The 27402-nt window shown below is 38.7% G+C and overlaps 1 protein-coding gene across 1 annotated transcript in view; it reads right to left on the reverse strand.

The window, feature by feature from the left end:
• The window catches only part of galnt2 (UDP-N-acetyl-alpha-D-galactosamine:polypeptide N-acetylgalactosaminyltransferase 2), a 71158-nt gene that overhangs the window by 34527 nt on the left and 9229 nt on the right, over positions 1 to 27402 (reverse strand). The gene's annotated exons all lie outside the window — the stretch shown is intronic.

The raw sequence follows: 27402 nt of genomic DNA on the forward strand, positions 1-27402 counted from the left end.
ATTTTAGACAAATTTAATCATGTACAGTGTTTCATGAGTAATTTTGCCATGTTTTGTATACATTTTTTACCTGTTTTCATTATTAATGTTGTCCATTTTAGCTATGATTAATTTGCCAAACGTTAACTGCTGCTAACTGTTCATTGGGAGATATTGCTCTGTAGTTTGTCATGAATTCGACCTACTGAACTTGAAATGAACATAGGAGGACTACACATAAATATAACCTGAACTATAGACTATAATTAAAAATAAAGTATCCCAATCTGTCATCACTTCTACCCCTTACACAATAAATCTATTAGATTTCACCTCATTTATGGTTTAATGCTGTCATGGAAACGCGCTAAATCCTTAAAAATCCAGACATCTTTATGTTTCAGACAATCCTTCACTGAATTATACAAGACACCTTTGCCTTTGTCTTTACCATCCACCATTAAAGAGCCATCCATCTTTGCATCCACATTAAAACCCAGTGGATCAATAAGCAGAGAGGCAGAGCAATTAGTACCATTCATTCCCTGTTCAATCTTGATGCACTTGGTTTAATAAAACTGCTGTTCAACTTTTTTTTTTTTACCCAGTAGTTCATTTTCACCTTCACCCTCTTTCCAAATGTCATATTGATCCATTCTTTTACTTTTTACTGCTACAGGACGATTAAATGCCACCACTACAGCGTTCAGCAGGTATTTACTTACACCTCTGAGAAATTATTTTCTTCTTTTTATTCAGTTTCATAATTTGGATTCTGTGTCCGAGTTATTTTATTTCCCATTCTGTGGAAAGAGCCTGAGCCCACTCACTCCAAAACCACTACATTTACAAAGAGTGGGAACACAATTCAAAACAACCATACATCAAAAAGTTTACACAAACATAATGACTCTAAGTGGTTAGAAAAGATGAGTCAGTCAGATGTTAAAGGCTCGGCGTGGGATGGAAATTAAACTTGTTAGTGTTTGTCAGATTCAGCCATTTTAAAAGGGGAAAAGAGGACAAACAGTAAAAAAGCTGCAAATAAAAAGTTTACTTTTTACAAAACAATGTTACTTTAAAGTGTTACAGCTGGTGCCTGGCGTTCATAGCTATGAGTATTAAACCAGTAAAAAGTCTCCTAATGTAGCTGCGAGTGGTGAAAGTAGTGCAATAATAAATTTAACTAATTAAAATATCCTGTTCTCCATTATTGTAATTATTATGGGTTACAACAGTGGTGTCAAAAGATTTTTGTCCTGGGGGTCAAAACTGGGAAAATTAAACTACTGGTAGGCAAAAAAAAAGATAAATTATTATTTTTTGGTTTGTTTTACCAGCTCAACAACTCAATTCAGTAAATCTGAACTGGTTGAAACTAAAAATACAACTGGAGGAGTTTTGGGTAAAACATATTTACAAAGATGATTTTTGTCATAAAAGTGAAATGTATATGCTTTGGAAAATTTTGGCTTAATTACTGTTCTGAATATGTTTTTTCACCAAAAGACTTGTATACTCCACCTAATGATTAATTTATTACTAAATTAGTTGCCAATTATTTCAATAATTGATTAATCACCAATAGTTTCAACCCTGCTTAAGTTTCCCTTTGTCCGTCCAAAAGCCGATCCGTCTCTTTAAATCCCTGTAAGCTTCCCAGCCCACAGCTCAGCCAAACTACACAAGAAACTCCACACTAAACCTCTGTTATAAAAACACTGCTTCTCATTAAAACATCCTTCAAGATGCATAAAATCTTTGCATCAAAGTGCAAAGCCAACATTCAGAAATGTCCAGGATGAAACAGCACTGGTGTATGACTTAATAGAAGATCTTTACCACCTCCAAGTTAGAGGAGAGAGGGGTATAAACCTGCATGCATCACGTTTCCAGTTAAGAAGCATGAGTTACGAGCCTTTTCCCCATATATAGAAGGAAACGCCAAGCTGTGACTAACAACATTAACTCTGCTCTTGCTGATTCTCAGTAAATGATGACTGCGTGAAAACAAGCCTGCAGCATTAACACCGCGACCCTGCGAGTGATGCAGCTAAATGGCATTTAGCCATTTCAAATTAATTATTTACTCCTCCTGCTGCGACGTACAGCCTGCCTTCAGTCAGACCTGCAATCCAGAAGCAAAACCGCCGCACATTAAAAACCTCAATCGACTCCAAGAGCGTCACGCTACCATCAGTGCCTCGTTTGACTGAGAAAGCGAAGCCTAATGGGACGAGGCGGAGGCTCAGGAGTCGCAGCAGTTTGACTCCTGTAATCACTGGATCCTTGGTACAGCCTGTTAACGCAATGACACTAATAAAAAACATACATCTAGAAAAAAAATCACTGAAATATAAAGGAGATTGTGCTTTTTTGTGAGCGCAGTCAGCATGTCCGGGATTTGTGGGGAACCGTAGCTCAACACGGAGAACAGGACAGAACACATGAGGAGATGAAGGGAAAAATGCAGTGCTTCACCAACATCTGGATGTAACAAATAATGCTGATTGAATCAAGATTTAAAGGGGCAAAATAAGGAGCAGATGCAAAAAAAAAAGTTATTTTTTATAACAGGCATCACATGAGCAGTCCAGCCCTCAGCTGCCTCTGAAACAATAAGCCTGACTGACACAATGCTCTAATAAAAAGACAAACAGTTAAACAGTAAAAATTGTTTTATTTGGACTCATGGCACCCTGCTGTGGGTAGAAGTGGGTCAGTACGAGCTTAGATTCTCATCATTTTTCTCTCCTGGCGTTAAAAGCGAAAAAACAAAAAACTTGACTGTCTCCAAATTTATGTTTTTGCTTATTTTTTAAAATGAATGCTTCCTCAGCTGTTACGAGTCTCCAGAAAAGATTCTGAGCTTTACGACCAACATCGAAAGCCAAGTGGACCTTCTCAAATATATTCAAGTTTCCTTTTGGAGGTTCCAATGACTCAGACACTTGGGGTATGATGCTCCACTGGAACCTCCATCCATCCATCCACCCATCCATCTTCTTCCGCTTATCCGGGGTCGGGTCGCGGGGGTAGCAGCTTCAGAAGGGAGGCCCAGACTTCCCTCTCCCCAGCCACTTCCACCAGCTCCTCCGGAGGGATCCCAAGGCGTTCCCAGGCCAGCCGAGAGACATAGTCCCTCCAGCGTGTCCTGGGTCTTCCCCCGGGCCTCCTCCCGGTGGGACGTGCCCGGAACACCTCACCAGGGAGGCGTCCAGGAGGCATCCTGACCAGATGCCCGAGCCACCTCAACTGACTCCTCTTGATGTGAAGGAGCAGCGGCTCTACTCTGAGTCCCTCCCGGATGACTGAGCTTCTCACCCTATCTCTGAGGGAGAGCCCAGACATATTAGTCTCCTCTGGGTGGAAGTGGAAGTCTTTGATGTAATTTCCAAAATGACTGTAAAACCATTTCAGGAAGCTCTCTTTGTGGTTTTTTGTAGGTTGAGGGGATGGAGGTTTTGGTGACTGAGTTGGAGAATCCTGAACTTGGCCAACATGTCCATTTTATTGACATAGTATCTGATCGAACTCGTCAACAGCATTTGACATACAAACTTGAAAATCAGTCCGCACACTCGAGACATAATAGGTCAAAAGTTATCCTAAATTTTTTGTACATCAGGGCACGTGGGCGTGGCTAAGTGCCAAACTTTGACTATTTGCCATGAAACATCAAAGTGCAATAACTTCCACAGACAAGGTCACTGCTGCATCAGACTTTCTATGTCTCATTATAGGCCAGGCCTGATCACAGTCACATGGTCAATTGGTGACATCACCTAAGCCCTGCCCTCTTCCAACAGGAAATCATCTGTTTTTTCCTGTCAGATGTTTTACTTTTATTCATAAAGGTTTAATTCTGTGCCAACTGACATAAAATTAAATGATGAACTCTGTCAATGCTGGCTGCTGGCTGAACCATGTGGTGTCGCCGAATGGCAAACTGCAATCCCTCTCCGTATGCATATGGTCGTCTCTAAATCACATATGAATCATCTGATTTGCAACAAATTTTTTATGATTGACTTTTGTCAACCTGTAAAGAGCCCAATAGTATTCAATTTAAATTCGACTCCACTGTAGCACAATAGCATTTATTATTCATCAGCAGTCATTGTTTAGCAACAATTTCAGTAACTCGCCAGTAGGGGTCAGTATTATTCCACCAAAGACAAAGAGACTGATGGAGAAACGGCGTTTTCAGAGAAATAACTTGCATCAACCAGAGAAAACTGTCTGATGCAAGTCGACACGAAGATGATGAATAACTACATCAGTATTTCGCCAGTAGGGGTCAGTATTACTCCACCAAAGACAAAGAGATCTACGGAGAATTGGAGTTTTCAGAGAAATAACTTGCATCAGACAGAGAAAACACAGTGACAAGTCAACACGAAGATGATGAATAACTACATCAGTATTTCGCCAGTCGGGGTCAGTATTACTCCACCAGTGACAAAGAGATGATTGAGAAACTGAGTTCTCAGAGAAATAGTCTGATGCGACTTTTCATCAGACAGAAAGGTCACATTGGGCACCGGTGCAGGAAGTGCGTGAGAGTGTCTGCGGTGGCGAGTGGGCAGCTGTGCTGGGATCCCCGCATTCGCCAATAGGCCGTAGCTGCGCTGAGCTGCGAGTGCCGTTCCAAGTACTTTGTCATCAATATTAAGAAAATATTGTCTTAAAACAACCTCTTATATCTTGCAGAAAAGTTACTTGTAAGTTAGTTTTGTCTTATTGAAAGTGTACTGAGATATTTGCACTAGAAGCTAGACCAAAAATATTTGGTAAGATTTTGGGTTTTTGCAGTGTACACCAGTGTGGAAGTATAAAATCAGAACTCTCCCAGTATTTTTAAAGCGAGCTTTATAAAAACTGAACTTTAACCCCAGAGTTAACGTCTGTGGCCAAGTACTCTGACCCTCATTTAAAGTGTTTTGCACGTTTTTGGCCTTGAATCTGTTTTCCTACCTCTTTTTTTCTCTTGTTGAGAGCCACTGGTTTGTGTTTCTGCCTGTTTTTTTTTAATCCTCTGTTCATCTCTGTGCTTTGGTGTCGGTTTGACGCAAAAAGAAGAAGAAAATTCATGTAGGCCAAAAGAGAAAGATCAATTGTAGAGTTTTTCAAATTCATGTTTTAACTCAATGGGATAGAGAATTGAAAGAAGTGAGAAGACACCCGACTTAAAAAGAAATATAGGAAATAATGACATTGAAGATGCGCTCATAAGTCAGAAATCCCTCCTGTTTCAGGTTGACTGAAACCAAATTAAATGTCTAAGCCCTTTTCTTTGCCAAGTGAATGAACTGCACAACACACGCACAGATCCAGGAATAGTTTTTTTTCCCCAACTACATTTGTGCAAGTGAAGGTTCATACGCTCCACATCCCAGATAACTGTCTGCGGGTTTGTTTGTCGACTTGTCTTATCTGAGCTCCTAATAATGAGAATAATCCACTCTAATCTGATCACATCCGCTGATAGATTACAGCAGATATGAGTCGAGAGTTCACCAGCGACAGACACCGCCTGCAGACAAAACATAATAGTGGCTACGATACATTTTGCTGGACAATAAATTGTCCCGATAATAACTGCAATAAACAATAATGTTTTGAAACCATTTTGACATTATAGATGGCATATATAAAATTATGCTATCAAACATGGTGGTGGTTGGATCATGCTGTGGGACGGTTCATACTGTTAAAACCAGGTATTTCAAACTCAAATTCAAAAATACTTTTTTGATCCCAAAGGGAAATTAAATGTTATTGTAATACATATCAATTCAAATTCTTCAGATAGTTATTATAGACAGTGATGAATGTTGGCAGGAAACATCTCCTGTAGAAATCTGTATTGCTGTGGATTTGAAGAAGCCTCTGACTAAAGACTCTCTATTTCACCCAACAACTTTTTTCTGACTGAACGTCTCCAGTTACTGAGCATTCCCATTCAACCAAAACAAGTTGGATTAAATCAGATTACATCATATGTGACAGGTCAAGTTGTGCCAATGATGGGATTTTCTCTGCAGATTAAATCCATCACAACAGCAGCAAAAGACAAACAGGCAGCAGATCAACTGTCAGGTTGCAACAACGACTTTATGGACACAGGTATCTGGTAATGCAAGAAAATAAAATTTGGACACGTTTTCAAATGTCTAAACAGAGAAAAAAAATAGGAATTGCATTTTTTTTTCATTTAAGAACCAAAATTGTTCTGCAATATTACCCACCAAAAACAAAAGGGAAATAAAGCAAAAGAATCAAATTCATAAATGTATAACCCATTTTTGAAATGTGAGAATGAAAACATGAGAGTATTTGAACAAATAGGCATTGTAATCCTTTCTTAAATTCTGGCATAAAAACATGGATTAGTGTCTTAAAAGGGGCTTTTTTTGGTTTCGTTTATTCCTTTAGTTAGTTAAATGTGGACCTCACCCAGACTACTGAGAACTGGTTTTGCTTCTCCATCCTGTTAAAGATTTGGTTTTCTCTCCTCCCCCCAATCACAGTTTTCCTTCCACTAACCTTTCCATTGATATTCAGCATCCTGAACAACCAGTTTGTTTAAGGAATTACATTTTGTGAACTTGGGGAGGAGGTCTTTGCACTACAGTGGTCTAATTTTTCCATTAGTTTTATGTAATATTCAGATTTCCTGAAAAATAATTTTTTTGTTTTCATTAGCTGTAAAGCATAGCAATCAGAGAAGCAGTCATAAATGCTAGAAATATAACAGAACAATGAATTTATATAATCTATTATAAAAGTTTCCCTTTTTGAACTGAATTAGTGGAACACATGAACTTTTTAATTATATTCTGATTAGTTGTACGGCTTCATGTACCAATTCAAATGAACAAATTACTTTCTTCATCTGGAAGGAAAACTATTGTACAGCTGTTTAATGAAAGAGCTGTGTAACCAGGTGTGCAACACTTCAGGGCAGTTCTGAAGCTTGAATTAATCAAATAAATAGTTTTTTAGTCACTGTGCAAACATTAAAAATAGTCCATGACAACCAGCAAATGTGTACGCTTTAAATACCCTTCACTAGCATATCGGCATAATTACATTTGCTGCAATATGCTGCATGAAGATGGTAGTCTAGGAGTCCAATTTATTGTGTCATATGTGTTAATAATAACTAAGCCCATAGAGGGAAACGCCATCTGTGTAAGGCGTTTGCCTGGAGGCTGAGCGCCGGTTCTGATCCGGTTCTTTATCTCCTCCACTGAGGTTCAAGTCCTGACGACTTCCAGCATCTGTCCTGCTGAAGTCCCCATATGCAGACGGATATGATATCCAGCCTCAGGCCAACTTTGACTTCCTGGTGGAGTGAGAAGAGGGAAAATCTCACAGAGTCTCAAAGCACAGTCACAAATCTGTGAATCAAACCACAGCTTTCCTGAGAAAAGGCTTCTTAAAGCGAGATGTGTCTGTTTTGTTTTTCTCCTTACCACTGGAACTGAAAGGAGGATGTGTTTAACCAGCCTGCCTGCTGGGGTAAACATCAAAAACGCAGCAGAAATGACTTTCCACCACAGTAGAAACAGCCATCAACCACCTCCGGTAGCAGCGTGGAAAACGGATCCTTTTAACAGCCATCAACCCCCCGTAACCCGGCCAATTCAAGACCAATCTACAGAAATCAAATGTTCTCTGCTGCTATTACCCAAACGTAATCATAACATGACACTTCCTACCAAAACAGACCTCTTCTGCAAAATTCACATATTGCCCAAGCATTTAAAAAAAAAAAAAACTAACAAAAATAAAAAATGAGATAATGCTTTATGGTATCTGGAATTAAACTGGAAAACCGTTGGTCAAAATAGTTGAATTATGTCCAACATGTCAGAACTGATTTTAAATCATTATCCTCCAATTTCACTAATATAGTTTTTATTTTTTTCCCCACTGATATTCCAATCAGTTTATTTAAGTTTATTTGTGATGTACAAAAACTAAATATAAATAACAAATAAGGACAAAAAAATAAAAATAAAGTCACATTCCATGGGCACTGTGCCGTTACCTAGCAACCCTAGCCTAGCCCAGCCCCGTTACCTAGCAACCCAGCACATTTGATCAGCTGATTTTACCTCTGTACAACAGCTCCTAAAAAGGACAAATGCTTTGTTGTTGAATTAAATTCAGAAAAGAGGTTTGTATGATGTGTGAGTGTAAACGTTGAGTAAGAGGGTGTTGCCAGCAGCAGCTTATTTGGATTTAAAGTGAAGAGACGCCCTAAAACAGCTCATTCTGAAAGGAGATCAAAACAGGCAAAAATCTGGAATGATTTTGTGCACAAAATGTGGTAAACAGGTTTTAGACCTATCCTGTTCAAAGAAGCATAATTGGTCACAGAACATTCTCAAAGAGATTAATATACTGATATACAAGTAATATTTGCACAACAATGTTTCTACTGCTGAAATGCAAGTATTGAGAAATCCTAACTTTCTTGTTACAGTTGTGGACAACTGTAACAAGAAAGATTTTTAAATATTTCCAGAGTCCGCAGCCCTTTCTTCTTCTCCCTCAGAAAAAGGCTTCTCCTAAACTTATCATAACTCCGACTGAATAAATGATCAAGTACTGGCGAATAGTTATGTCCTAGTAACTATTCTCTAACTTAACCATCACCACCAATCTGCCTTTCTTGGACATCATGTTCTCTCGTGTTGCCAATTTTAATGAGTAGCTATGGAAAAAATGCCTCTGTACTTTCATTCCACATGAAAAATAGATGCCATGTGTTAACAAGTACAGATGTCAAAACTCACATTACTTAGAGAAAATGAGGGCAGAATTTACAAAAAATAAAAAAAGCAAAATTATTTTTGCTGGAACTGCTGCAGCAACAAAAGGGGTTTTACACATTTTTACAAGAGGTGCCAATAAGTCTGAAGGGCACTGCAGTCATAGATAAGATGGGAAAATCACCAAACTCTGACTTATCAAATGCTGAGCCTGACCTTCAGTCGGTGCCTTTATGCTAACTAAGGCTGTTTTCACATCTGATTGTCTGGATCTCTCAGTTCCATCAGGGCCAAAATTCAAATTGCAACAAATGTTGCATTTTCACACTGCACTGTCATCGAACCAGGCTAACTAAAAAGCCTGTTGCCCTCCTCGCCTATGGGGGCGCTGCGCCAAGAACCACTGAAGAAAACATGAAAATCTCTGACGAAGACATGAGCACAACTTCCTTCTTCACAAAATGTAGGCAAAAGTTGAGCGGCGTCAGATTTTAGTGGAGGTTTTGTCGTTCACCAAACACCACAAGCCTTTTCTCCCTTCAGTACTAGAGTAACGTGTTTCCTTTGGTTGCATTTACCCAGAATTAAGGCGAACTCGTATCAGAGTTTCATTTAATCGAACAGAGACCTAGGTTTTTCAGCAGACCAGAGTTTGCTTTCTTGTTGTCCATCAGAGTTGGGTTTTGCATTAACACCTCCACAAGCGAACTGGATTTTCTAGTGAACAAACCAGAGTTCTCCTAAAGTGGATTACTCTGGGCTGGTGTGAACGCACCCTTACTGTCCTACAAAACGCGAGCGCAGCAACAACAGAGTTAGATGCATTTTCTGCAAAACGACGTGACTGCTCCGTCTCCGCGAGTGAGTCAGCTGCAAGCGTTCAGTGTACCCTGGTTAATATCCACACTTCAGGCTCCCCGCTGTCATCTGATCGCCTCCAGCTCTTCCTGAAATTTGCTTGAACAAGAGAAGAAAGAACCTGGGAACAAGTCATACTTCTGCCTCCTTTTTAATCACAGCTCTGTCTTCAGGCCCACAAACACACAGAGAACACGCTACAAGAGCATCTTCTGGCAGTGGCTCAACTGGAGAGATGAAAGCAGAGAAAAGAAGCTTGTTGGAGGAAACAAGGCCTTGAACGCAACGCTAAGTGGGGTGTCGTTACGCAGTGGGACAGCGAGGTCATGTGACGGGGTGGAGGCGGCAGATTCAGGCTGCTGGCGTTTGCCCTCATTTCACTCAATACGGTTCTGAACCAGACGTTTCCCCTTTGGCAATAAATTTAAAAGGGGAATAAAATGTCATCGTTACAGGGATCTGTTATGCAAAATTCCCATTTTGTAAGTTTTTATACTTTCCTTTGGGTCCTTAAAAAAAAAAAAAACAAAGTAAAAACATACTCATGTTTTTTGGTGTCTAGAAAATGAGTTGTTTCAAAAAATGTTACATTTGCCGTACATTGTGCCATTAGCTGGTGACCCCAGTCCGTCACCTGGCAACCCAAGCAGCGCTCCAGCATGTTTAGTCAGCTGGTTTTACTGTTGTATGTGCTGTATAATGGCTGCTGGAAAAGACAAGAGTTTTGTTATCAACTTCCCATCCAGAAACCACTTGCTGCCCTGCTGTTGGTTGTGCAGAAGGCTCCATTTGCGATTTCAAAGACATACGGTTGCATAATTGTGCAAGTTTTCAGCCATTTTCACGTTGAATGTAAACGCTGAGTTGGGGGGACGTAGCCAGCAGCCGTTTATTTTGATTTAAAGTGACAAGAGACCTTATAACAGCTCATTCTTACAGGAGCTGAAAACAGGCAGAACTGAGAGGAATAATCTAAGAATGATTTTAAAATGTAGTGAGGATGTTTTGTGTAGCCCATAGATCAATCCTAGCCTATTGAAGGAAAGCTAATAGAGCACCTAAAGATTACTGACGTTTTCCTCCCTTCCTCCTGTGTCTTCTAACTTCATTCTCACACATCTCTTTTTCTCTCTCATCAATTCTCAACTTTCCTCCCTTTGCTCTCCCATCGCGTGCTTTTCACGATTCAGCTTTCACGGGGACGCAGCAGCGTCCACTGCTACCAGATAAACAGCACAATGCTATCAAAACCACATCAGCATCACATCCTCCTCGAGTGAGAGCGCAGCGCTTCTCTGTGAAGCACGCTGTGCCAGATTTGACTTTATATAACCGCTCCCAGTTAAATATTGCTGCGGGGAAATACAGCAGAACAATGTGAACTTGTTCACCTTTCGTGAGCAAAATGAGGATGAGAGTGACACAACGGAGCTGAGAGAAAGGAGGAAACACTCAAGTATTTCTAGGTTTATCATGTAGGTGTAAGAAGAACATATTGAACAAGTGGACTGTGTGTTATTACATAATTCCTCTTTTTGCATTAAGGAGTTTTCGCCTACAATCTATGCCAGTGTAAAACAAGGTGCATGAAGAAAACGGAAGGTTTTTCAATCTGATTGTATGTATCAGAGCAGACAAAGGAGTGATGATGTACGAATACAGTTAAGCCCAGAAAATAGATTTTAAGTGATGTTTTTCAGATTTTCTTTCTTTGTGTTTGTTTGTTTGTTTCTTATAGAAAATGAAACGGCCATCTCTCAAAAGGAAAATAAGTTTGGGAAAATATATCTGTTAATTCAGATTTTCTTCAAAAAGGTTGGTGGAAAAAAAATCTTTCAAACCAACCAATTACTGACATTTTAGCAATCAAACCCAGCTTATAAATGCTGAGTGCTCTGACCATTTATTGTTACAAAGTCAAGATTACTTTGTGTTAGAAGAAAAAATGTATGTAAAATTAAGATCATTTGAAGTTTAACTCTTTCAGGGGAATGAATAATTTGGGGGTTAGCTGTATTTACAAATCTGGTGCAGCTGATAAGAGACATTCCTCAGATTTATTTCTGCCTAAAACAGCTGTTATGCTTTAAACATGGGTGCACCAAAAGTACTTTTTGACAGGAATAAATTATCTTTGCTTTTCAGTCTAGATAGAAAAAATATGTTAATGCACAAAAATGTGGAAAGAGCAGTTAGTAAAGTCCTTAAGAAATCCCTGAAGCCTTCATTTGGTTCAGAATTAAGATTGGACTGAGCCAACTGTGACAAGTCTCACCAGTGTGTGTGTGTGTGTGTGTGTGTGTGTGTGTGTGTGTGTGTGTGTGTGTGTGGGCGTAGGTGTGCGTGTGTTTGAGCTTTCTCATACTAGACTCTCTCTCTCTCAAAGGAACAATTGTGCCTGCTGGACTCTGTCCCGAAACCCCATCTGCATCCTCCTCACACATCAACTCGTGCACAGAGAGGTACACACACACACGCACACACACAGAGAGGTACACACACACACAGATCTGCAGACGAACTCCAACAAAGCACCAAATCTAATACATAAACATCAGTTCCTGTCCCTTTTTCTCAGCGTAACGCCGCTTAACGGAGTTGAAGTCTCAATCAAGTGAGCGACTTTGATTTGTCAGTCTGCCAAACATCCCAGTCACAGTTTCTGCACACGCAACTCTCACTATTAACTGACATATCTGACATATCTTTACTGTCAATAAAACAAATGTTTCTGAATAGTTTTAATAAGTATCGTTTACAAAGCGCTCACACAGTTGGAGGAAGGATTCTCTCTGGAGATTTGAGCTGTGGTTTTTTTTGTCACTGATTCTGCTCAGCTGCAGCTCAGTGCCTGGACAGCTCCTGTTCCAGACAGACTTTTATTTCTGTCTCTCCAAAGCTGAACAAATCTGTGGCATCAGATTCAAAAAGCAAAACAAAAAACTTTGGTAATGATCACTTTAATGCTTTACTGGAGTTAAAGAGTGTGTGTTTGATTTTTATGGTCTATTAGAAAAAAGTGGAGAAGTATCTCCTACACACACCAGAGCCAACAGATAAACAACAACACTCTTCAGTGTGGAAGTTACTCAAAATGTAAGCCATCTTCGGTTTCAATGAGGTTTTTAAGTACAAAATGAGAGGAAAGATTAAGTTTGCTGAAAGGTTTTAGAGGGGGAAAAAAAACCCATTTTCTATAGAGATACGTTTTGTTCATTCAGGCTATTTTTTTAAAAAAGGATGAGAGATTGTTGCAGGATAAACGCTTCACTTTGTTACATTCACTGGATTTACAAACTTTTCCCCACAATAAAATACAAGCACTTTACAAACTTTTCCAGCACTAAACTTTTAAGATGAAAACAATAAAGAAGTCCGTTTAAATTCACTACTTTAAATCATTATTACTGTTATTAATAATGTCTTGTGTCTTGTCATATTCTACAGCAGGAACAAGGTAAACTAAACTTTATGTTTTGACATCTCACACACACAACCTATAGACCGGATTGGACTAAAAATCTAATTTAACAAAAAAAAATCCTCCAATTTCAATTACATTGCTTAACATAATTCAACCTTTAATTCAACTACAATAATTCTTTTAACCATTAGGAATAATACATATTAATCACATTGAAGCAATCCAAACAAACTATGTTAAGGTAAATTACCTTCCTGCTCAAATTAAATACTTAAACACAAAATACAAAGAAACTTACAGAATAATCTCTAAAAAATGTTATCACCTAGTTTTCTGGCATTTACTAACTAACTAAAGCAAGAAAAGTTTGATCTGATTTACCTTCAGACAATGAGAAAAAAACCTGTTTGTCTTTTTATTAGATTTATAGAAGATCTGGTTTTAACTGTAAAAAACATTTTCCAAATGTAGGCTTTTAATCAAATGATAGGTTGCACTTTATTTCAAAGTTTGAATATCAAGCATTTTCAAGGATTTTATACAGAAATAAAGAACTTTCCAAACCTCGAAAACATCTAATTGAAATTGAAGCCTTTTCATCACTTTTACAGTATTCACAACGCACTTACGTAAAAGTTGCTTTGAAGTGACTTGTACTTACAATAAGTTGCAGAAGCAACTAAACTGAATCACTGGAGCTGCACAGGACATAAACCAAACATGAACCAAATGGAGGCATTTTGTTAATGTTGGCTGCATATCTACAATAAACAATCTCCAATATGGCTAACACCGACAATGCCAAGCAAAAATTAAAATATGCACCAATCGTTTCAAACCCGCCTACAACTAAATGCAAATCCAGGAGTGGGCTGAGGAGGAGGTGGGAGTTACTGCTGATAGCAGCCACGCATTGCAACAGGAAGAAAAACAAACTCACCGAGACTTAAATCAAGTTTACCGAGCGTCACTGCCTGCTCATTTCTCCACAGTAAACAGCGCTCCTGACACCACAGTGCCACTCACACATATTGCGGCGCCGCGAGATTCACAAGACACGCAGCGAGGAAACAGTCTTTTCATGTTTCAGTGAGGAGAGCCACAGACGGAGGCCTCTGTGCTTCTGCCCAGCAGTGCAGCCGGACAGGACAGCAGAAACAATAACGCTGCAGAGCTTGTTCCCAGTGTTCTGCAGGACGCCGAGGAGCTCGATGAGAAACTGGAAATAAAAATAAACGAGCATTTGATTCTGGGATTTATGAGGCTGTAAATGCAGGTTTTAGCCATCGGCCCTTCTTCAAGGAGTTTGGGAGCCAAATCTGTGAATCAGCTGAAGGACGAAAGCTGGAAACTATTTGAAGATGCTGACTGAAGCACAATTTATTATTATTTTTATCCCAAATGAAATAAATCCAGAAACAATAAGCCGCTTAGAGAGTAAGGAGCTATTTATTCCAAAAGCAGCACAAACAACAGTTTGCAAATCCTCTCAGACCAAGAATTCACTGCAAAAACAGAATTAGTTTCTGGAGCAAATACACTTAGTACACTTAAAAAACAGACAAAACTAGCTTACAATCAACTTTTATGCAATAGATAGCAGTTTGTTTTAAGTCAATAATTGATGAAAATGTATTAGATCTCTGGCAGATTATTTCACTTTTAATAGGACATATTTCCCCTGTCATAAGTGAAATAATCTGCCAGTGGATCTAGTACTTTTTCTTCAATATTGAGAGATTATTAAGATAAAATAAGCTCTTATATCTTCCTGAAAAGTTACATGTAAGTTAGTTTTGTCTTTTAGGTGTACTCAAGTGTCAAGAAAATACTTGGTAAGATTTAGTTTTTATGTAGAGATACATCCAGTAGAGTTTCAAGATGGCAGCATCAGGATGTGGGGGCATTTATCTGCACCTCCTGAAAGAGATGGGAGGATGAAAATAGAAACGTGTGGAAAGCAACATCTCAAAACATCAGCCAGGAAGTAAAAGCTTGTTCACAAATCGATCCTCCAAATGGATCAAAACCTAAAACATCTGAACTAAATCCAACAAAAATAAAAATTTTACAAAGGAGAAAAATATCTGTCATTATTCTGGCATTTAGTAAATGAAAATTATTTTAGTAATCTTAACCGTCCTAAATTAGGAAAGCTTTAGAATATTTTAGTAATGGGCAGAGTAAAAAAAAACCCAACATCTTTTTAATAGAAACTAAAAAACAAAACAATAAAAAACAATAATAAAGAAAACATTAATGGGACACAGATTCCAGAATTTCAAAGAAAAATAATAAAAGTCCTCCAAAACACATAAGACAGCAAAACTGAATGGCCAACTGCTTCAATAAAAACAAAAGTTAAAGAAAAGTTAAGTCCAAAAAATGTCCAAGAACAAAATAGAGAAAAAAACTAAAAGGTAAAGAGATCCACCATGTGTTGAGTGACAAGCACTCAGAGTCATAACACCGTCATCTGGTCGTGTACTCAATCCACTCAAAAACTGAATCACCACTTTGAAAAGAAATGTGGAGTCCAGTCTGTGCGATTTTCAGAATGCCAAATGTTGACATGATGGCGATTGTTCAGCGTTGTGAAAGCTGCTCATTCCTCTCCTGTTACATGGTGGGAGTCTGGGACAATCAATTCAAACAACCAGCTCTTGGCAGAGGCCAAGTTCACGTCAAATCCTCTGCAAACCAGAGAACACCCAGCTGGAAACACAAAACCAGGAATAATTTACAAAACGACAAAGGACGCGGAGAGACGAGGAGGAACGGTGAGGCTGAAAGACGGAGTGGGGAGGGAGACGGGAGAAAAGCTGAATCATCTGAGTGCGTGTCAGCGGAGGAGGAAAGTAGGTCAGGGTGGAGGGGCGCAGCGGGTGAGGTTGTTGAAATCCTCAATTCAGTTCTACAAACTCTTTCATCAACCACTTGCTTCCTCTTCTTTCTTTTCCTTCAGCCTTCCTCCTCCTCCTCCTCTTCCTCGCTGCCAACAGTAACTGATATTCCCTCCTCAGCCTCCACTGCTTACAGCCAACACGCACATTTCTACTACAGCTACAAGGAGAACTACACATCATCATGAAGCTTATTACACACAAAGGTTTGTCGTTTGTTCAAACTGCAGAGCCAGGTGTGCTAAAAGTGACCTATTAGGATTCCTTGACCAGGTAATGAAAGGCCTATAAAAAAATCTGTACAAAAAATAGGCACAAAATCATTCCTTCTAAGTCATTTGGAGCTAATTTCAAAAGCCTCTCGTCACTTTAAATCCAAATAAGCTAACGCAACGCTTAAACTCGCACGTGAAAATGGCTGCAAATAGAAGCGCAATTACACAACTGGACGTCTTTGAAAAGCAGAAGTGGAGCCTTCTGCACAACCGACAGGAATGCAGCAAGTAGTGTCTGGATGGTAGGTCAACAACAAAACACTTGTCTTTTCCAGCAGCCATTGTACACAGCATTCATCAGTGAAACCAGCCAAGTTTTACCGCTGGAACTCTGACTGGGTTGCTAGGTGACAGGCTGGGCTTGGCTGGGGTTGCTAGGCAACGACGGAATATAACTTACCAGAAGGTTTTTGAAAAGGCTCACTTTTCAATCACCAAAACAAAGCATTCACTTATTGTCAGAAAACAGCTTATCGTTTTGTTTTGTTTTTAAATGGAAGCAAAAAAATGTACGAAACCTGAATTTTGCATAACAGGTCCCTTTAAAATGGACAATCTAATGAGGTACATCAGGCGCCAAAAAGGCAACCAGATAAAAACGACGACACTGACATCATCCGATTTCAGATAAAGACTAAAAATCACAACAACCCTTATCTCACAAAACAGGAGTGTGTTGGTGTGTGTGGCGGGAACAAGAGGGAGCTTTAGGTCCATAAATGTTTTCTTTACCCTACAAGGAGAACAGCTTCCTGTAAATCAGCAGGGGAGCAAGTGTTTTTCCTTGATGTGAATCACATATGGTTGTGAGGAAGTGAGGGGAATCTATGCGTTTGGGTTCCAGTCAGCTTACACAGCCGAGCTAAAAGCAAGAACTGGATCCTACACACAAAAAATGAGAATATAAAAACAGAAAGCGACTTCATTATCCACCAGATGTTAAACCTAAAATTTAAATCCAACAATTAACTAAAAGATCACAAGAGGTATCAGATTGTAGGGGTAGATAATAGGGGCCACATTATTTTATGGTACTAGTATGATAATGAAGATTATGATTAAAAAAAATCTATTTATTACTTATTTTTATGCAACTTTATGGCTGTGATGGCATGGTACAGCATCCACAGCACCACAAACGCAAATACTGCTCTTGAAAATACATTCTCAGTTCTGCCTATTTTTTGCAACAAGCATCTTCTACTATGAGTTTGGATGCCACTTACTTTAAAAAGTGTAACTTATATCACTAAACTGAACAGCACAGAGCCTCTGACATCACAAAAAAAATACTTTTCTGAATGTTTTTCTAAGAGCATGTTATTGTTAATATACTGGACATCTAATTATTTTATTTCTCCTCCACTTTAGCCATTTATTAAACTCAAACTCGTTTGTCATGCTTTGAAAAATGAGCAAAAAACAAGTTAAAGTGTAAAGAAAATTCTCAGAAAGCCTGAAGAATTGCTGATTAAGAAATAATTAAAAACTTTTGCACATTAAATCCGGGTGAATAATTAGAATTCTGGCTTGAATCAAAGTTCAGGAAGAAAAATAAGTTTTACAAAACAGGATTGTTAAAAGACTGAGATAGGATTCAGAGGTCGCCACAAAACAAAACAAAAATATTTGTTATCAGTTTATTTATGAATAACTATTTTAGTTTTTGACGTGGGTCTACTCCGAAATGTTTCATGCAAAGCAGAAACCCGAGCATCTATTCTGGACACCAACGCAACAAAAAACCCTCAGAGGAAACATGTCTGACGGATCCTCCAAAATCCTTTTAGTACTTGACGTGTACTGAGCATAAAAATCCAAAGTGCAAAGTTCTGGTTTCTCATCAAGAGGTTAAAAGTCAGCATACAGGGGGTGTCAGTGCAGAGGTCAAGGTTCGCATTTAGCTTTGAGGGTTGTAAACAGGTAGCAGGTTTATTTTTCTGATGTAGCAGATTTAGTCAAAACCCAGAGGCTAAGAAGAAGGAGAGATGAAAACCAATTCCTTTTATTATTTTTATTTCAATCAATAAAGTTAAACATTTTGTTTCCTTCATTTTTACAAGCTTTTAAACCAAGGTTGTAAACAGCTCAATGGTTGCCATGGAGATTAAAGGATTTCTCAAACAAGCATGAAAGAACGTAAGCAACACCCCAGGTATGTTTTTGATGAGGGGAAAGACGTTATAACATGATATAAAGCTTTAAAAAAGTCAATTTTACGTAACACTGCCCCTTTAAAATCCAAATGAGCTGCTCCTGGCCACGCCTTTCAAGTCAACGTTTACACTCAAACGTAAAAATGTCTGCAAACAGATGCACAAGTTATACAACTGTACATCTTTGAAAAGCAGAAGTGGAGCCTCCTGCACAACTAACAAGAACGCAGCGAGTTGTTTCTGGATATTAAGTCAGCAACAAAATAAATGTATTTTCCAGCAGCCATTGTACAGAATATACAGAGGCAAAACCAGCTGACCAAACGGGCTGGACCTAGGCTTGTGTTGCTAAGTAACGGGGATTGGCTGGGGTTGCTAGGTAATAGGTTGGGATTGGCTGGGGTTGCTGGGTATTTGGAAAGTTTTACAGGCACCAATAAACAGCAACTTACTGCCAGAAAAGCGCTTGGGATGTTTGTAGAAACAGATGGGATCCAAATAAAAGCATAAAAGCCAACAAAGAGTGAATTTAGGTTCCATTTATTTAAGAATAAACCAAAACTAAAGCCGATAAAGGATCCTGCTCATATCATTTTCTCTATCATGCTCGTTACTGGTAATTCATCAAAAGTTTATTACTGCTCCCTCCGTCATGCAGTAGTAAATTTCAACACACTCCTGGCTGCAGTTTCCTGATCAGAGGATTTCCAGCAGCAGCAGCAGCAGCAGCAGCAGCAGCAGCAGCTCAGAGCTGGCTGCTACACAACTCCAAAATGACATTAATGTTTAGTGATGTGTTTAAAGAACCCACAGGGAGCTGGAATGTTTTCTTTCTCGGTTAAAACACTGGATTTTGTGTTTTCATGATCCACGGCTTGTTTGTTATGCGTCATTCAGACATCTGGTCCTGATGGGCCCTCCTCGATGCACGGATGCGTCACGTTGCTGCGCTGCTGCGTTCCCGAACACGCAGCCTGTCAGTCCTGAGCTGCATCACGGCCAAAAGTCGGCTCTGCATTAAACCTCACTGACGTGTTCAACAGGCTGCACTTACAGAAGCAGATGGAGGAGTTTTAATGAAGGCTGAGGAGCCACTTTGCTTCCTGCTCTGCAGCCCTTCAGGCACATAAAAGTTTACATTTTTAATGACGTACAGGCCCTTTGAAACAGACGCTTACCCTAAAACTCATCTCTGAGAGAAGGAGAAAGCTTTCTTAGTAATGACCAAGAGTTTGAAGGAAGCAGGCTTGTATGTTGAAGAATAAAAAATATATTTATGCAGTCATTAGTTTGCAAACAATTTGTACTTTTTCACACTAAAACAACAAACATGAATGCCATCATTTGGGACTTTATGTGGCAGACAAACAGAAAGTGATGAATAATAATGAACTAAAATGAAAACCCTGAGGTAATCATTTGTATTCAGTCCGATTTACTCCCTAAATAAAACCAGCAACAAACAGGCCTTAAAATACTGAGTGAGTAAACAGAGTCCACTAGAGAGAATTTGGATTTGACATTGTTTCTATAGATTTAAATTAAGGGTATTAATAAAACTGACATTATTGGAAATGTTTTAGTTTTTTTACTATTTTCTCTCCCTCCAAAAAAGTCACTATATTTGAAAACATTACTAATTGCAGTTACTGTGAGCAGTTTAGTGATGTCAATTTTTTAGAAGGGTTAGGATGGAGCTAAATAAACACAATGTTGAAACAAAAAACATTGCAGAAAGCTGCAGAATGTAGTGGAGTAGATTAAACTTTCCGTCACGACAACAACTCCATATATACAGGCAGAGATGGTAAAGAAATCTGATCAAAGTACATTCATGTGAGACGAGGCCAACGAGAATATGTGGCAAATATTTAAAGTTTATGATCACAGATGCTCTCCATCGACGGAGGATGGACTATTTTGCAACAGAACAGGCAAAAGTTTCAGATTCTAGATGTTCAACGTTTGGGGGTTATGCAAAACACTGCAGCTGCATGCCACACTTTTTAGCATTGCTCTTATTTATGAAAAAAAAATGTAAACTAATTTGTGCAAATTCAGACGACTCAATAAATTAATTTTCTCACTGGCCAGCAAAAGTCTGTCACCAGAATATGTTGTCTCTAATCCTGTCACAATAAACAATAAATCAATTAATCACATAATAAATTAAAAGAAACTCAATAATTTCCATTTGCTTGATTTGTTGTTTTTCTCTTTTCTTTCTTTTTTTTTCTCCAAAAACTGAATGATAAAAGTCGTCAGTCTGGTGCTTTGAGCTCAACTATTTTTGAAAGATAATTTTGTTCACAGATGCTTCATAATTCATTTAATTAGTTGTTTATTTATTTTGGATACTTAAAATGTCTTCCAGTTCCAGTGTTTAAAGGTTCATTACAATTCAAGATATTTGGGAACGTGTTCTTGCATTTTTATGCCATTATTACTTGAAAATGGCCTCAAAACAACAATATTATCTTTTATCGCAACAAGTTCTGGAACAATTTATCGTCCGGCCAGGTTTGTTACCGTGACAGGCCTCGTTCCCTCATGTTTCATCTCTTCAGTCCTCAGAGATGCACACGATCATTAAATCATCGTCTTCGCCATCATTATGGTAGAAGCACACTCAGAAATTAGATCTACTTCATGGGATTCAGCTGAAACATATCAAATAATAATTGTCCGTCATATTTTACCGTTTCTGTTTGAGTAAAAGCTAATGAGAGCTCAGTAGTCAGACAACAAAGAGAGACTGAAAAACCTCGGAGTAGCTGTGACCTGCCTGCTGTCACAGTTTGTCCGAGCCCTGCCACTGAACTTCTGACAGTGTAATTTCATTCTGGCGTGTTCCTGCATTTTAATTAGCCGGCAGACAGGAGCAGCATCCAGACTTCACCAATTACCGGATAAGGCTGCAGATATCGAGGCGCTGCTGTATTTACACACTGCTGAGTCAATCATTCACCGACAGCAGAACTCTGACCTGTAAGAGCATCGCCACAGTCTGCGGCTGCCATCTTGTTAACGGGTGGCCGCGAGAAGGAGACGTAGAGAAGAGATGGAGGATGACAGGTGAGACAGCGCGAGTCAGGAGCAAACAAAGCTGACAGCCAGCAGCTTGTGTTGATCTACACAAACAATCCACATATTCCACAGATAGACAGGAGGAAGCACCAACACAACTCTGAATATCACAGAGGGGCCACAGCTCCGACTGCAGCCTGGGCCCGTCCAGTGAAGCTTCGTCTGCAGCAGAGGGAGCAGCAGATTTGGCTGCGACTCAAACGTGACGCTGGACTCCGGTTCATTTTAACAGGCAACAGGGAACGCGTGAAACGAGCCATTTCAAACCAATCCAAGCGACGGTGTTGGATGCCTTTAGCTATTTTTAGCTCATCTTGATGGGCTGCTGCTCCACCCACACCAGGCTGAAAGCAAAGATAAATCAAACCAACCTTTTATAGCTGAAACACAGCAACAGTTGGGGGAAAAAAGCACAAGAAACCCAAGAGCTTTGGGTTTGGTACAACTTTTTTCATAAGTTTGGTTGCTGAAACTTTGGATTAACTGGGCCTAAAGTCAGTCACAGGCCTAGTTCTGTTGGGTCTGTAAAATCTGAGGGTAAATGTAGGTGAACGGGCTCCCACAGTGGTCAGCTGCTTTAGAAGAACCAATTACATGGAAAACCTGGATTTATTTATGAATTTTAAAGGCCTACATTTGTGCAAAGGCTAATAGGAGACTGTTACAGTATGATAACATAGTTAAAATACCACAGTTTACAGGTATTTTTCAAATTCAGTAAATGTAATGTAGCCCAATCCAGTTGCTTTATTTGAAAAAAAATTGTATTCAAATCGAATCAGATTATTAAAATAATCATCAGCTAATTTAGTAATCAATTAATCGTTAACTAGAGTATACACTCAAAAAAGGCTATTTGCTGGAAAAAAAAACATACTTATAGCAGTAAATATGCCAAAACTGTACAAAAAGTATATATATTTAGCATTTAAGATAAAAAAAAAACTTTTGTCTGTAAAATATTCTACCAAAAACTCCTCAAGTGGCGGTTTGAGCTTCAACTAGTTCCAATTTTGTGAAAAGTAAAAAAGAAAAATCTGATATTAATCGGTTAATCCAAAAAATAAACAAAATAATATAGTATCCCTAGCTATTGATGTTAAGTCAAGCAGAAGGTATTGTTAGAAGTATTTTTATTATCTGCAGATCTTATTATCTTTAAATAATCAAGACGCACTAAATTAATGCTGTTATTTCACTTTCAATAAAATATTTATTTCCTTATCTGAAAAAAGAATGTAATTACTTGTGTATTTTAATGTATTTCTAATATTGCATTTAAAAACTTTTAAAAAAAACCTTGTCAGCTTTGTCATTACTGCAGTACTAGGAGGAAATTTTCTCTTCTTTTCAAACCAACTGCACATCTGACTTGATTAAAAAAAATCCTACAATCTGTTAAACTACAGAGTTACGACACTGCATGTGCACAGCCTGGCCCCGCTCCCAGAGCCCAGATTACATGTGTCTTTGGCACAGACAGATGACTGTAAACCGGAAACTGATTCCAACGTACAGAAGAAACACAGATAAATCAACTTTTACTTAGAAAAAAAAAAATGTCAGCCTATGAAATTCTATTGGTTCTTTTGCAGGTTTCATGAAAATACACACATTTATTTGACTTTCTTCCTTCATAAGACCTTGAGCTAGTCAAAATCCTGCTGGGTTTGAGCCCTTCAGTTGGCGAACCTGTATGTATCGTAGATTAAAATGAAAATAAACCCTTAGTTTCACCATAAGAGCTGTATGTACACACACACACACAGCAACAACAACAACAACAAAACACAGAGTAAGCTACAGTGTAAACATAACCGTGATGTTGCTAACTCAAAAATAACGTTTACAACTAAAAATATCAAAAAGCTATACTCTACTTTTTTCATGCAGTAAAAAAAAAATCACAGTTTTAAAATAAGTATTAAAAATATACTTATTTACAAAATAAACATACCTTGTGTGCCTCTTTCAAGGGGACTGCTAACAAGATACACTTCAACTCCGTTACAACTTGTTGTCCGTCCTTTGTCGTTAAGCTAACGTTCGATAATACATAAGGCGGAAGTTATTCTATCAACATAAAAGCACCAAACCAAAAACCGGACGTTCATCATAAATTATAACAATAAGTAAGTAAACTAAGTAAAAGATCTCAGCGCTAAAAAAAAAGGGGATACAAACAATTAAGGAGCTTAATTTAGGGTTATTTACGTGTATTGTTCAGACAAAATAAGAGCTATTACACAAAAAATGCTATGTACAGATTGAACTCACTCACTTATAAAATATTTTAAAGACAGCTTCAAATTTTAATTTCACTTATATCTTAGGGGACATATTATGCAAACTTCACTATTTGCACATTTTTCTATTTCCATTTCTACTTCCTAACTGCTTCTAAAAACAGACCAAGTGCTTAAAAACACACACTAACACACACACACACACACGCACACACACACACACACACACACACACACACACACACACACAGCTGCTTCTTGGCAATAAGTTAATGCTTTTTGGTGTCTGGAAAAAAACATGAGGTTTTTGAAAGCCGATTCAAAAACCTCCCAACTTTTAAGTCACCTTCACTGGTCACTGTTACCTAGCAACCCCAGCCAAGCCAAGCCCTGTTACCTAGCAACCCAACCGAAGCTCCAGCACATTTGGTCAGCTAGTTTTATCACTTTATGTGCTGTACAATGGCTCCTGGAAAAGGCAAATGTTTTGCTATTGACTTGCCATTCAAAAACCACTTGCTGCATTTGGTACACATTCAAAAATCTAAAGTAGACACCTAGCAAGGTGTACAGTATTCCTAATCAGCTTGATGTTATTTGTATAAAACATATCTGTATGCTAAAAAGCCTGATTGATTTTAGTCGATTTCCTAAGCAAAGATTTTTTAGTATTTTACAGTGAAAAGTTGTTAACATAATTTTGATTTAAATTACAACGGCAACACATCTCAAGAGTTACGTCAGTGAAATCAGAATCAGCAGGTTGCAGCTTTACGAAAACTTGAAAATAGGCGAGCCAGAGGCTTTTCTCTGTGGATGCTCAACATATTTGTGTTAAAATTAAGGGTTTGGTTTAAAACCAAACCAAATATAACAGACATTACATTAAATAGGTTTAATTATACTACACCACTAACCAAGGTCTCCATCAGAACAGGGAGTCCTACACAACAGCAGTATCAGTGCCATCTAACGAGTCTTTTTATGTGCACCATTCATGTTTTTTTCATCAGAACTCCAGCAGCTTTAAAAAGAAACTCCACTTATAGATTTTTACATTATTTTTTAACACAAACTCAAAGGTCTAGGAAGAATCCGTCTTAAACCTAAAAGGTTAATTGTTGGACTGTACGTGTACTTCTAAGCCTTCTCCTTCTATCAAAAACAACAAAAGTCACATATTTGTTCCAGTGGCTGTTATTCATCCAGGTTTCTTCCTCCGTTTTTAAAGGGAGCAGTAAAGGCAAGTAGAACCGCGTCAGCAACTCTGCTTCCTGAAACTCGTTTCACAATACAGTGAAAAGACAACTTTACAGGCCTTTCCTTTAACTTGGACCATAACTTTAAAACTTTTACCCTCTTCTGTGAGTGTGTGTTCACCTCAGTCTGCCTCGTCATCATACAAAGGTTTTGAGATCACAGAAAACAACCTGCTTGGAACATCTGTACAAAAGAACAACCTGCTTTACGACCAGACCGGATTCTACTGTGTCTGTTCCCAGTGGTCAAACTGGTAATATCTGTCCTTCATGTCGCTTTCAAAACCCGGAAAAGTGACACAACAAGAAATGGCACATTGTTCATTCATTCAGTGCTGGCCCAGAAAGGCTGGAGTCAGATAATGAAAGCTAAGAAATGGAGAAGGATGTGGCATTCACAGTGAATTACAGATGGGAGCTTCAAAGGATGGCATTTTAACACAAGAGAGCTAAAATGAACAAAGGTCAGATGGATGTGGAAATATTTCATGCCAGAAAAATCTTTAAATATCAACAGAAGAGAAGCTTTGCTTTGTTGTTAGAGTCAACACGCAGAAACAAATCGATCTGAGCCTTGCACAGACGTGTCTCTGTCACAAAACTTAAAAAATATTATACCAGCATACATGCAGGATCGGTTTCAGAAAAGTTTTCATCCAAAAGAACCCGAACAAACATGCCAAACCAACAGGGGGCAGTGTAGCGTAAAAATAAAACCTGTCAGCCAATAAGATTGCTTCAAAAACAACCACAACTTCCTGCCTGGAATTAAAAATGGTGCCAGTTAGGTTCGGGACATTATTATGGCTGAAAAGCGTATTGGTCAAAATACTGATCAATAAAATTGATCAGTTTTTTGTTTCAAATATCTGAAATACTGTGAAACTGGTGAGGCGACCTTTCCTGTTTTATCCACAGTTTTCACATCATGCTGTTATTTTTAAGCAGTTATGAAGCACAGTGGTGAAACATGAAACTGCGGCTGTGCCAGTTACTCAACCGGTTGTTGCCAGGTAACCAAGAACGAGTGAGTTAGTTGTTGCTAGGTAACCAAAGAGCAAGTTAGTTGATTCCACCATCCTTGAGAGTTTAAGTGGCTGACGTCTTTCTTCTGCCTACATCCCCCAGAATGCTGTGCAGTTCTGGATCAGAGTTCAGTGAAACTACATAATATTAGACATTTCATCTATTGATACTGATCATGTGTCGATATGTTGCTATTAATTTATTGCCCAGCCTTAATTGGGAACAAACAAAACAGCGTTCTGGATCTGCAGTGCATCACAAACCGTTTTAAAGTAACATTTATGTTGTAAATGTCTTCCTGCTTAGGCACAAAAACAGTGAACAAAGACATGAATCTTATATGAATTCAAGGCAGAAGTACAAACTCAGTCTCAGGATCCTGTGACCCAAATATGGCAGATCACACGTTTATCTGCTTTGTCTACCAGGGAGAGAAGGATGTGGGTGGACAGGATGCCTGTTTTTATGCACCTTAATTTATTCTGACTATGTTTGCCACTTGATTCGTCTGCAGGAACAAACAGATGAAATGGGGCAGATGGAGTAGCTTAAAAAAAAAAAAGATGCCAAAGTGTAAAATGTAAATATCTGACACATATGCTGATGCAGTCTGTCTTTTATCTCCTTGGATTTGTAAGGATTGTTTAATAAAAAAAAAAGCTGAAAACAAGAGCCAATATCTGTCCTCTAACCTAGACTTCTGTTAGAGGCTGAAACTTTACAGTTGTGAGGAATCATGCAGCCAATAAAGCCTCATCACAGCAGCGCTGATGGAGGGAGCGCTGCAGGTAATTCTCTCTATTTGAATGCCTCTGCTGTGGAAAGGTCACAGCCAAAACACCGTGACCACTCGGCACCATATAAACTGCAAATTTGTAAATGTATCCCGACAGCAGCACAGATTGCTGTCAGCCCCGACTGTGAAGCTGCGACGGCTACATTAATACGGCGCTCTGCAATAAGCTGAACAATAGAGGGCTGTTCTGTTTTCTCTTGATGTGATAATAAGAAGCGTCTCTTTGAAAACTTTCCCTCTCTGCGTGAGCTCAAAGAACAATAGATATCATCGCTCCTTTCAACTTTCCCATTACAGTTTGTCATTTGGCAGAAAGGGAAAAAAAACAAATACGACATGAGAGGAAAGTAATCAGTTTAAAACTTAGACATGAATCCAACATGTTGCTGCGTTTCAGCAGAAGGGCTTAAATGACAGAGGGGGTACAGTAGAAGAAAAGCAGACACAGAAAGGAGGTTTTATGTCAGACATTAAGATTTCTTGGCCGTTTTTCAGGCTCTATCTCCTTGTAGTGGTGCCATTAGATGGCAACTGGGTTTTAGAGCTGTATGCACACAAACTGCATACAGCTGCAAGAAATAAAGCCAGCCAAGGAGATATTACTATT

The sequence above is a fragment of the Gambusia affinis genome, linkage group LG02 (genome assembly GCF_019740435.1).
Source record: "Gambusia affinis linkage group LG02, SWU_Gaff_1.0, whole genome shotgun sequence".
NCBI classification, from domain to species: Eukaryota; Metazoa; Chordata; class Actinopteri; order Cyprinodontiformes; family Poeciliidae; genus Gambusia; species Gambusia affinis.